Source organism: Dunckerocampus dactyliophorus, chromosome 5 (genome assembly GCF_027744805.1).
Source record: "Dunckerocampus dactyliophorus isolate RoL2022-P2 chromosome 5, RoL_Ddac_1.1, whole genome shotgun sequence".
In the NCBI taxonomy this organism is placed as follows: domain Eukaryota; kingdom Metazoa; phylum Chordata; class Actinopteri; order Syngnathiformes; family Syngnathidae; genus Dunckerocampus; species Dunckerocampus dactyliophorus.
The window spans coordinates 34,104,810-34,119,796 of record NC_072823.1 but is presented as its reverse complement, the minus strand read 5'-3'; positions in this window follow the sequence as shown (position 1 = coordinate 34,119,796).

Genomic DNA, 14,987 nt, shown 5'->3' with positions numbered 1-14,987 from the left:
ATATGTATCCTGATATATTTAGGGTAAATATCAATATAGGATATGTATCCTGATATATTTAGGTTAAATATCAATAGAAGATATGTATCCTGATCTATTTAGCTTAAATATAAATGTAGGATATGTATTCTGATATATTTAGGTTAAATATCAATATAGGATATGTATCCTGATAAATTTAGGTTAAATATCAATATAGGATATGTATGCTGATATATTTAGGTTAAATATCAATAGAAGATATGTATCCTGATATATTTAGGTTAAATATCAATATAGGATATGTATCCTGATCTATTTAGCTTAAATATCAATATAGGATATGTATCCTGATATATTTAGGTTAAATATCAATATAGGATATGTATCCTGATATATTTAGGTTAAATATCAATATAGGATATGTATCCTAAAATATTTAGGTTAAATATCAATTCAGGATATGTATCCTGATATATTTAGGTTAAATATCAATAGAAGATATGTATCCTGATATATTTAGGTTAAATATCAATATTGGATATGTATCCTGATATATTTAGGTTAAATATCAATATAGGATATGTATCCTGATATATTTAGGTTAAATATCAATAGAAGATATGTATCCTGATATATTTAGCTTAAATATCAATATAGGATATGTATCCTGATATATTTAGGTTAAATATCAATATTGGATATGTATCCTGATATATTTAGGTTAAATATCAATAGAAGATATGTATCCTGATATATTTAGGTTAAATATCAATATAGGATATGTATCCTGATATATTTAGCTTAAATATCAATATTGGATATGTATCCTGATATATTTAGGTTAAATATCAATATAGGATATGTATCCTGATATATTTAGGTTAAATATCAATAGAAGATATGTATCCTGATATATTTAAGTTAAATATAAATAGAAGATATGTATACTGATATATTTAGCTTAAATATCAATATAGGATATGTATCCTGATATATTTAGGTTAAATATCAATATAGGATATGTATCCTGATAAATTTAGGTTAAATATCAATATAGGATATGTATGCTGATATATTTAGGTTAAATATCAATAGAAGATATGTATCCTGATATATTTAGGTTAAATATCAATATAGGATATGTATCCTTATATATTTAGGTTAAATATCAATATAGGATATGTATCCTGATATATTTAGCTTAAATATCAATAGAAGATATGTATCCTGATATATTTAGGTTAAATATCAATAGAAGATATGTATCCTGATATATTTAGCTTAAATATCAATATAGGATATGTATCCTGATATATTTAGGTTAAATATCAATATAGGATATGTATCCTGATATATTTAGGTTAAATATCAATAGAAGATATGTATCCTGATATATTTAGGTTAAATATCAATAGAAGATATGTATCCTGATATATTTAGGGTAAATATCAATATAGGATATGTATCCTGATATATTTAGGTTAAATATCAATATAGGATATGTATCCTGATATATTTAGCTTAAATATCAATATTGGATATGTATCCTGATATATTTAGGTTAAATATCAATATAGGATATGTATCCTGATATATTTAGGTTAAATATCAATAGAAGATATGTATACTGATATATTTAGCTTAAATATCAATATAGGATATGTATCCTGATATATTTAGGGTAAATATCAATATTTAGCTTAAATATCAATAGAAGATATGTATCCTGATATATTTAGGTTAAATATCAATAGAAGATATGTATCCTGATCTATTTAGCTTAAATATCAATGTAGGATATGTATTCTGATATATTTAGGTTAAATATCAATATAGGATATGTATCCTGATAAATTTAGGTTAAATATCAATATAGGATATGTATGCTGATATATTTAGGTTAAATATCAATAGAAGATATGTATCCTGATATATTTAGGTTAAATATCAATATAGGATATGTATCCTGATCTATTTAGCTTAAATATCAATATAGGATATGTATCCTGATATATTTAGGTTAAATATCAATATAGGATATGTATCCTGATATATTTAGGTTAAATATCAATATAGGATATGTATCCTAAAATATTTAGGTTAAATATCAATTCAGGATATGTATCCTGATATATTTAGGTTAAATATCAATAGAAGATATGTATCCTGATATATTTAGCTTAAATATCAATATTGGATATGTATCCTGATATATTTAGGTTAAATATCAATATAGGATATGTATCCTGATATATTTAGGTTAAATATCAATAGAAGATATGTATCCTGATATATTTAGCTTAAATATCAATATAGGATATGTATCCTGATATATTTAGGGTAAATATCAATATTTAGCTTAAATATCAATAGAAGATATGTATCCTGATATATTTAGGTTAAATATCAATATAGGATATGTATGCTGATATATTTAGGTTAAATATCAATAGAAGATATGTATCCTGATATATTTAGGTTAAATATCAATATAGGATATGTATCCTGATATATTTAGGTTAAATATCAAAATAGGATATGTATCCTGATATATTTAGGGTAAATATCAATATAGGATATGTATCCTGATATATTTAGGGTAAATATCAATATAGGATATGTATCCTGATATATTTAGGTTAAATATCAAAATAGGATATGTATCCTGATATATTTAGGGTAAATATCAATATAGGATATGTATCCTGATATATTTAGGTTAAATATCAATATAGGATATGTATCCTGATATATTTAGGTTAAATATCAATATAGGATATGTATCCTGATATATTTAGGTTAAATATCAATTGAAGATATGTATCCTGATATGTTTAGGTTAAATATCAATACAGGATATGTATCCTGATATATTTAGGTTAAATATCAATAGAAGATATGTATCCTGATATATTTAGGTTAAATATCAATTCAGGATATGTATCCTGATATATTTAAGTTAAATATAAATAGAAGATATGTATACTGATATATTTAGCTTAAATATCAATATAGGATATGTATCCTGATATATTTAGGGTAAATATCAATATTTAGCTTAAATATCAATAGAAGATATGTATCCTGATATATTTAGCTTAAATATCAATATAGGATATGTATGCTGATATATTTAGGTTAAATATCAATATAGGATATGTATCCTGATATATTTAGGTTAAATATCAATAGAAGATATGTATCCTGATATATTTAGGTTAAATATCAATTCAGGATATGTATCCTGATATATTTAAGTTAAATATAAATAGAAGATATGTATACTGATATATTTAGCTTAAATATCAATATAGGATATGTATCCTGATATATTTAGGTTAAATATCAATTCAGGATATGTATCCTGATATATTTAGATAAATATCAATAGAAGATATGTATCCTGATATATTTAGGTTAAATATCAATATAGGATATGTATCCTGATATATTTAGGTTAAATATCAATAGAAGATATGTATTCTGATATATTTAGGTTAAATATCAATTCAGGATATGTATCCTGATATATTTAGGTTAAATATCAATAGAAGATATGTATCCTGATATATTTAGGTTAAATATCAATATAGGATATGTATCCTGATATATTTAGGTTAAATATCAATATAGGATATGTATCCTGATATATTTAGGTTAAATATCAATTCAGGATATGTATCCTGATATATTTAGATAAATATCAATAGAAGATATGTATCCTGATATATTTAGGTTAAATATCAATATAGGATATTTATCCTGATATATTTAGGTTAAATATCAATAGAAGATATGTATTCTGATATATTTAGGTTAAATATCAATTCAGGATATGTATCCTGATATATTTAGGTTAAATATCAATAGAAGATATGTATCCTGATATATTTAGGTTAAATATCAATATAGGATATGTATCCTGATATATTTAGGTTAAATATCAATATAGGATATGTATCCTAAAATATTTAGGTTAAATATCAATAGAAGATATGTATCCTGATATATTTAGGTTAAATATCAATTCAGGATATGTATCCTGATATATTTAGGTTAAATATCAATAGAAGATATGTATTCTGATATATTTAGGTTAAATATCAATGTAGGATATGTATCCTGATATATTTAGGGTAAATATCAATATTTAGCTTAAATATCAATAGAAGATATGTATCCTGATATATTTAGGTTAAATATCAATATAGGATATGTATCCTGATATATTTAGATTAAATATCAATAGAAGATATGTATCCTGATATATTTAGGTTAAATATCAATAGAAGATATGTATCCTGATATATTTAGGTTAAATATCAATATAGGATATGTATCCTGATATATTTAAGTTAAATATAAATAGAAGATATGTATACTGATATATTTAGCTTAAATATCAATATAGGATATGTATCCTGATATATTTAGGTTAAATATCAATATAGGATATGTATCCTGATATATTTAGGTTAAATATCAATGTAGGATATGTATCCTGATCTATTTAGCTTAAATATCAATGTAGGATATGTATCCTGATATATTTAGGTTAAATATCAATATAGGATATGTATCCTGATATATTTAGGTTAAATATCAATAGAAGATATGTATCCTAAAATATTTAGGTTAAATATCAATAGAAGATATGTATCCTGATATATTTAGGTTAAATATCAATTCAGGATATGTATCCTGATATATTTAGGTTAAATATCAATAGAAGATATGTATTCTGATATATTTAGGTTAAATATCAATGGAGGATATGTATCCTGATATATTCAGGTTAAATATCAGTAGAATATATGTATCCTGATATATTTAGGTTAAATATCAATATAGGATATGTATCCTGATATATTTAGCTTAAATATCAATATAGGATATGTATCCTGATATATTTAGGTTAAATATCAATATAGGATATGTATCCTGATATATTTAGGTTAAATATCAATAGAAGATATGTATCCTGATATATTTAGGTTAAATATCAATAGAAGATATGTATCCTGATCTATTTAGCTTAAATATGAATGTAGGATATGTATCCTGATATATTTAGGTTAAATATCAATATAGGATATGTATCCTGATAAATTTAGGTTAAATATCAATATAGGATATGTATGCTGATATATTTAGGTTAAATATCAATAGAAGATATGTATCCTAATATATTTAGGTTAAATATCAATATAGGATATGTATCCTGATATATTTAGCTTAAATATCAATATAGGATATGTATCCTGATATATTTAGATTAAATATCAATAGAAGATATGTATCCTGATATATTTAGGTTAAATATCAATAGAAGATATGTATCCTGATATATTTAGCTTAAATATCAATATAGGATATGTATCCTGATATATTTAGGTTAAATATCAATATAGGATATGTATCCTGATATATTTAGGTTAAATATCAATAGAAGATATGTATCCTGATATATTTAGGTTAAATATCAATAGAAGATATGTATCCTGATATATTTAGGGTAAATATCAATATAGGATATGTATCCTGATATATTTAGGGTAAATATCAATATAGGATATGTATCCTGATATATTTAGGTTAAATATCAATAGAAGATATGTATCCTGATATATTTATGTTAAATATCAATATAGGATATGTATCCTGATATATTTAGCTTAAATATCAATATAGGATATGTATCCTGATATATTTAGGTTAAATATCAATAGAAGATATGTATCCTGATATATTTAGGTTCAATATCAATATAGGATATGTATCCTGATATATTTAGCTTAAATATCAATATTGGATATGTATCCTGATATATTTAGGTTAAATATCAATATAGGATATGTATCCTGATATATTTAGGTTAAATATCAATAGAAGATATGTATCCTGATATATTTAAGTTAAATATAAATAGAAGATATGTATACTGATATATTTAGCTTAAATATCAATATAGGATATGTATCCTGATATATTTAGGGTAAATATCAATATTTAGCTTAAATATAAATAGAAGATATGTATCCTGATATATTTAGGTTAAATATCAATAGAAGATATGTATCCTGATATATTTAGGTTAAATATCAATATAGGATATGTATCCTGATCTATTTAGCTTAAATATCAATATAGGATATGTATCCTGATATATTTAGGTTAAATATCAATATAGGATATGTATCCTGATAAATTTAGCTTAAATATCAATATAGGATATGTATCCTGATATATTTAGGGTAAATATCAATATTTAGCTTAAATATCAATAGAAGATATGTATCCTGATATATTTAGCTTAAATATCAATATAGGATATGTATGCTGATATATTTAGGTTAAATATCAATAGAAGATATGTATCCTGATATATTTAGGTTAAATATCAATATAGGATATGTATCCTGATATATTTAGGGTAAATATCAATATTTAGCTTAAATATCAATAGAAGATATGTATCCTGATATATTTAGCTTAAATATCAATATAGGATATGTATGCTGATATATTTAGGTTAAATATCAATAGAAGATATGTATCCTGATATATTTAGGTTAAATATCAATATAGGATATGTATCCTGATATATTTAGGTTAAATATCAAAATAGGATATGTATCCTGATATATTTAGGGTAAATATCAATATAGGATATGTATCCTGATATATTTAGGTTAAATATCAAAATAGGATATGTATCCTGATATATTTAGGGTAAATATCAATATAGGATATGTATCCTGATATATTTAGGGTAAATATCAATATTTAGCTTAAATATCAATAGAAGATATGTATCCTGTTATATTTAGGTTAAATATCAATATAGGATATGTATGCTGATATATTTAGGTTAAATATCAATATAGGATATGTATCCTGATAAATTTAGGTTAAATATCAATATAGGATATGTATGCTGATATATTTAGGTTAAATATCAATAGAAGATATGTATCCTGATATATTTAGGCTAAATATCAATATAGGATATGTATCCTGATCTATTTAGCTTAAATATCAATATAGGATATGTATCCTGATATATTTAGGTTAAATATCAATATAGGATATGTATCCTGATATATTTAGGTTAAATATAAATATAGGATATGTATCCTAAAATATTTAGGTTAAATATCAATTCAGGATATGTATCCTGATATATTTAGGTTAAATATCAATAGAAGATATGTATCCTGATATATTTAGGTTAAATATCAATCGAAGATATGTATCCTGATATATTTAGGTTAAATATCAATATAGGATATGTATCCTGATATATTTAGGTTAAATATCAATATAGGATATGTATCCTAAAATATTTAGGTTAAATATCAATAGAAGATATGTATCCTGATATATTTAGGTTAAATATCAATATAGGATATGTATCCTGATATATTTATGTTAAATATCAATAGAATATATGTATCCTGATATATTTAGGCTAAATATCAATATAGGATATGTATCCTGATATATTTAGGTTAAATATCAATAGAAGATATGGATCCTGATCTATTTAGCTTAAATATCAATGTAGGATATGTATCCTGATATATTTAGGGTAAATATCAATATAGGATATGTATCCTGATATATTTAGGTTAAATATCAATAGAAGATATGTATCCTGATATATTTAGGTTAAATATCAATTCAGGATATGTATCCTGATATATTTAGGTTAAATATCAATAGAAGATATGTATCCTGATATATTTAGGTTAAATATCAATATAGGATATGTATCCTGATATATTTAGGTTAAATATCAATTCAGGATATGTATCCTGATATATTTAGGTTAAATATCAATAGAAGATATGTATCCTGATATATTTAGGTTAAATATCAATATAGGATATGTATCCTGATATATTTAGGTTAAATATCAATATAGGATATGTATCCTGATATATTTAGGTTAAATATCAATTCAGGATATGTATCCTGATATATTTAGATAAATATCAATAGAAGATATGTATCCTGATATATTTAGGTTAAATATCAATATAGGATATTTATCCTGATATATTTAGGTTAAATATCAATAGAAGATATGTATTCTGATATATTTAGGTTAAATATCAATTCAGGATATGTATCCTGATATATTTAGGTTAAATATCAATAGAAGATATGTATCCTGATATATTTAGGTTAAATATCAATATAGGATATGTATCCTAAAATATTTAGGTTAAATATCAATAGAAGATATGTATCCTGATATATTTAGGTTAAATATCAATTCAGGATATGTATCCTGATATATTTAGGTTAAATATCAATAGAAGATATGTATTCTGATATATTTAGGTTAAATATCAATGTAGGATATGTATCCTGATATATTTAGGGTAAATATTAATATTTAGCTTAAATATCAATAGAAGATATGTATCCTGATATATTTAGGTTAAATATCAATATAGGATATGTATCCTGATATATTTAGATTAAATATCAATAGAAGATATGTATCCTGATATATTTAGGTTAAATATCAATAGAAGATATGTATCCTGATATATTTAGGTTAAATATCAATATAGGATATGTATCCTGATATATTTAAGTTAAATATAAATAGAAGATATGTATACTGATATATTTAGGTTAAATATCAATATAGGATATGTATCCTGATATATTTAGGTTAAATATCAATATAGGATATGTATCCTGATATATTTAGGTTAAATATCAATGTAGGATATGTATCCTGATCTATTTAGCTTAAATATCAATGTAGGATATGTATCCTGATATATTTAGGTTAAATATCAATATAGGATATGTATCCTGATATATTTAGGTTAAATATCAATAGAAGATATGTATCCTAAAATATTTAGGTTAAATATCAATAGAAGATATGTATCCTGATATATTTAGGTTAAATATCAATTCAGGATATGTATCCTGATATATTTAGGTTAAATATCAATAGAAGATATGTATTCTGATATATTTAGGTTAAATATCAATGTAGGATATGTATCCTGATATATTTAGGTTAAATATCAATAGAAGATATGTATCCTGATATATTTAGGTTAAATATCAATATAGGATATGTATCCTGATAAATTTAGGTTAAATATCAATATAGGATATGTATGCTGATATATTTAGGTTAAATATCAATAGAAGATATGTATCCTGATATATTTAGGTTAAATATCAATAGAAGATATGTATCCTGATATATTTAAGTTAAATATAAATAGAAGATATGTATACTGATATATTTAGCTTAAATATCAATATAGGATATGTATCCTGATATATTTAGGTTAAATATCAATATAGGATATGTATCCTGATATATTTAGGTTAAATATCAATGTAGGATATGTATCCTGATCTATTTAGCTTAAATATCAATGTAGGATATGTATCCTGATATATTTAGGTTAAATATCAATATAGGATATGTATCCTGATATATTTAGATTAAATATCAATAGAAGATATGTATCCTGATATATTTAGGCTAAATATCAATATAGGATATGTATCCTGATCTATTTAGCTTAAATATCAATATAGGATATGTATCCTGATATATTTAGGTTAAATATCAATATAGGACATGTATCCTGATATATTTAGGTTAAATATAAATATAGGATATGTATCCTAAAATATTTAGGTTAAATATCAATTCAGGATATGTATCCTGATATATTTAGGTTAAATATCAATTCAGGATATGTATCCTGATATATTTAGGTTAAATATCAATAGAAGATATGTATTCTGATATATTTAGGTTAAATATCAATGTAGGATATGTATCCTGATATATTTAGGGTAAATATCAATATTTAGCTTAAATATCAATAGAAGATATGTATCCTGATATATTTAGGTTAAATATCAATATAGGATATGTATCCTGATATATTTAGATTAAATATCAATAGAAGATATGTATCCTGATATATTTAGGTTAAATATCAATAGAAGATATGTATCCTGATATATTTAGGTTAAATATCAATATAGGATATGTATCCTGATATATTTAAGTTAAATATAAATAGAAGATATGTATACTGATATATTTAGCTTAAATATCAACATAGGATATGTATCCTGATATATTTAGGTTAAATATCAATATAGGATATGTATCCTGATATATTTAGGTTAAATATCAATGTAGGATATGTATCCTGATCTATTTAGCTTAAATATCAATGTAGGATATGTATCCTGATATATTTAGGTTAAATATCAATATAGGATATGTATCCTGATATATTTAGGTTAAATATCAATAGAAGATATGTATTCTGATATATTTAGGTTAAATATCAATGTAGGATATGTATCCTGATATATTTAGGTTAAATATCAATAGAAGATATGTATCCTGATATATTTAGGTTAAATATCAATATAGGATATGTATCCTGATATATTTAGATTAAATATCAATAGAAGATATGTATCCTGACATATTTAGGTTAAATATCAATAGAAGATATGTATCCTGATATATTTAGGTTAAATATCAATATAGGATATGTATCCTGATATATTTAGCTTAAATATCAATATAGGATATGTATCCTGATATATTTAGGTTAAATATCAATATAGGATATGTATCCTGATATATTTAGGTTAAATATCAATAGAAGATATGTATCCTGATATATTTAGGTTAAATATCAATAGAAGATATGTATCCTGATCTATTTAGCTTAAATATGAATGTAGGATATGTATCCTGATATATTTAGGTTAAATATCAATATAGGATATGTATCCTGATAAATTTAGGTTAAATATCAATATAGGATATGTATGCTGATATATTTAGGTTAAATATCAATAGAAGATATGTATCCTGATATATTTAGGTTAAATATCAATAGAAGATATGTATCCTGATATATTTAGGTTAAATATCAATATAGGATATGTATCCTGATATATTTAGGTTAAATATCAATATAGGATATGTATCCTAAAATATTTAGGTTAAATATCAATTCAGGATATGTATCCTGATATATTTAGGTTAAATATCAATAGAAGATATGTATCCTGATATATTTAGCTTAAATATCAATATTGGATATGTATCCTGATATATTTAGGTTAAATATCAATATAGGATATGTATCCTGATATATTTAGGTTAAATATCAATAGAAGATATGTATCCTGATATATTTAGGTTAAATATCAATAGAAGATATGTATCCTGATCTATTTAGCTTAAATATGAATGTAGGATATGTATCCTGATATATTTAGGTTAAATATCAATATAGGATATGTATCCTGATAAATTTAGGTTAAATATCAATATAGGATATGTATGCTGATATATTTAGGTTAAATATCAATAGAAGATATGTATCCTGATATATTTAGGTTAAATATCAATAGAAGATATGTATCCTGATATATTTAGGTTAAATATCAATATAGGATATGTATCCTGATATATTTAGGTTAAATATCAATATAGGATATGTATCCTAAAATATTTAGGTTAAATATCAATTCAGGATATGTATCCTGATATATTTAGGTTAAATATCAATAGAAGATATGTATCCTGATATATTTAGCTTAAATATCAATATTGGATATGTATCCTGATATATTTAGGTTAAATATCAAAATAGGATATGTATCCTGATATATTTAGGTTAAATATCAATAGAAGATATGTATCCTGATATATTTAAGTTAAATATCAATAGAAGATATGTATCCTGATATATTTAGGGTAAATATCAATATAGGATATGTATCCTGATATATTTAGGGTAAATATCAATTTAGGATATGTATCCTGATATATTTAGATAAATATCAATAGAAGATATGTATCCTGATATATTTAGGTTAAATATCAATATAGGATATGTATCCTGATCTATTTAGATTAAATATCAATAGAAGATATGTATCCTGATATATTTAGGTTAAATATCAATAGAAGATATGTATCCTGATATATTTAGCTTAAATATCAATATAGGATATGTATCCTGATATATTTAGGTTAAATATCAATATAGGATATGTATCCTGATATATTTAGGTTAAATATCAATAGAAGATATGTATCCTGATATATTTAAGTTAAATATAAATAGAAGATATGTATACTGATATATTTAGCTTAAATATCAATATAGGATATGTATCCTGATATATTTAGGGTAAATATCAATATTTAGCTTAAATATAAATAGAAGATATGTATCCTGATATATTTAGGTTAAATATCAATAGAAGATATGTATCCTGATATATTTAGGTTAAATATCAATATAGGATATGTATCCTGATCTATTTAGCTTAAATATCAATATAGGATATGTATCCTGATATATTTAGGTTAAATATCAATATAGGATATGTATCCTGATAAATTTAGCTTAAATATCAATATAGGATATGTATCCTGATATATTTAGGGTAAATATCAATATTTAGCTTAAATATCAATAGAAGATATGTATCCTGATATATTTAGCTTAAATATCAATATAGGATATGTATGCTGATATATTTAGGTTAAATATCAATAGAAGATATGTATCCTGATATATTTAGGTTAAATATCAATATAGGATATGTATCCTGATATATTTAGGGTAAATATCAATATTTAGCTTAAATATCAATAGAAGATATGTATCCTGATATATTTAGCTTAAATATCAATATAGGATATGTATGCTGATATATTTAGGTTAAATATCAATAGAAGATATGTATCCTGATATATTTAGGTTAAATATCAATATAGGATATGTATCCTGATATATTTAGGTTAAATATCAAAATAGGATATGTATCCTGATATATTTAGGGTAAATATCAATATAGGATATGTATCCTGATATATTTAGGTTAAATATCAAAATAGGATATGTATCCTGATATATTTAGGGTAAATATCAATATAGGATATGTATCCTGATATATTTAGGGTAAATATCAATATTTAGCTTAAATATCAATAGAAGATATGTATCCTGTTATATTTAGGTTAAATATCAATATAGGATATGTATGCTGATATATTTAGGTTAAATATCAATATAGGATATGTATCCTGATAAATTTAGGTTAAATATCAATATAGGATATGTATGCTGATATATTTAGGTTAAATATCAATAGAAGATATGTATCCTGATATATTTAGGCTAAATATCAATATAGGATATGTATCCTGATCTATTTAGCTTAAATATCAATATAGGATATGTATCCTGATATATTTAGGTTAAATATCAATATAGGATATGTATCCTGATATATTTAGGTTAAATATAAATATAGGATATGTATCCTAAAATATTTAGGTTAAATATCAATTCAGGATATGTATCCTGATATATTTAGGTTAAATATCAATAGAAGATATGTATCCTGATATATTTAGGTTAAATATCAATCGAAGATATGTATCCTGATATATTTAGGTTAAATATCAATATAGGATATGTATCCTGATATATTTAGGTTAAATATCAATATAGGATATGTATCCTAAAATATTTAGGTTAAATATCAATAGAAGATATGTATCCTGATATATTTAGGTTAAATATCAATATAGGATATGTATCCTGATATATTTATGTTAAATATCAATAGAATATATGTATCCTGATATATTTAGGCTAAATATCAATATAGGATATGTATCCTGATATATTTAGGTTAAATATCAATAGAAGATATGGATCCTGATCTATTTAGCTTAAATATCAATGTAGGATATGTATCCTGATATATTTAGGGTAAATATCAATATAGGATATGTATCCTGATATATTTAGGTTAAATATCAATAGAAGATATGTATCCTGATATATTTAGGTTAAATATCAATATAGGATATGTATCCTGATATATTTAGGTTAAATATCAATTCAGGATATGTATCCTGATATATTTAGGTTAAATATCAATATAGGATATGTATCCTGATATATTTAGGTTAAATATCAATAGAAGATATGTATCCTGATATATTTAGGTTAAATATCAATATAGGATATGTATCCTGATATATTTAGGTTAAATATCAATATAGGATATGTATCCTGATATATTTAGGTTAAATATCAATTCAGGATATGTATCCTGATATATTTAGATAAATATCAATAGAAGATATGTATCCTGATATATTTAGGTTAAATATCAATATAGGATATTTATCCTGATATATTTAGGTTAAATATCAATAGAAGATATGTATTCTGATATATTTAGGTTAAATATCAATTCAGGATATGTATCCTGATATATTTAGGTTAAATATCAATAGAAGATATGTATCCTGATATATTTAGGTTAAATATCAATATAGGATATGTATCCTAAAATATTTAGGTTAAATATCAATAGAAGATATGTATCCTGATATATTTAGGTTAAATATCAATTCAGGATATGTATCCTGATATATTTAGGTTAAATATCAATAGAAGATATGTATTCTGATATATTTAGGTTAAATATCAATGTAGGATATGTATCCTGATATATTTAGGGTAAATATTAATATTTAGCTTAAATATCAATAGAAGATATGTATCCTGATATATTTAGGTTAAATATCAATATAGGATATGTATCCTGATATATTTAGATTAAATATCAATAGAAGATATGTATCCTGATATATTTAGGTTAAATATCAATAGAAGATATGTATCCTGATATATTTAGGTTAAATATCAATATAGGATATGTATCCTGATATATTTAAGTTAAATATAAATAGAAGATATGTATACTGATATATTTAGCTTAAATATCAATATAGGATATGTATCCTGATATATTTAGGTTAAATATCAATATAGGATATGTATCCTGATATATTTAGGTTAAATATCAATGTAGGATATGTATCCTGATCTATTTAGCTTAAATATCAATGTAGGATATGTATCCTGATATATTTAGGTTAA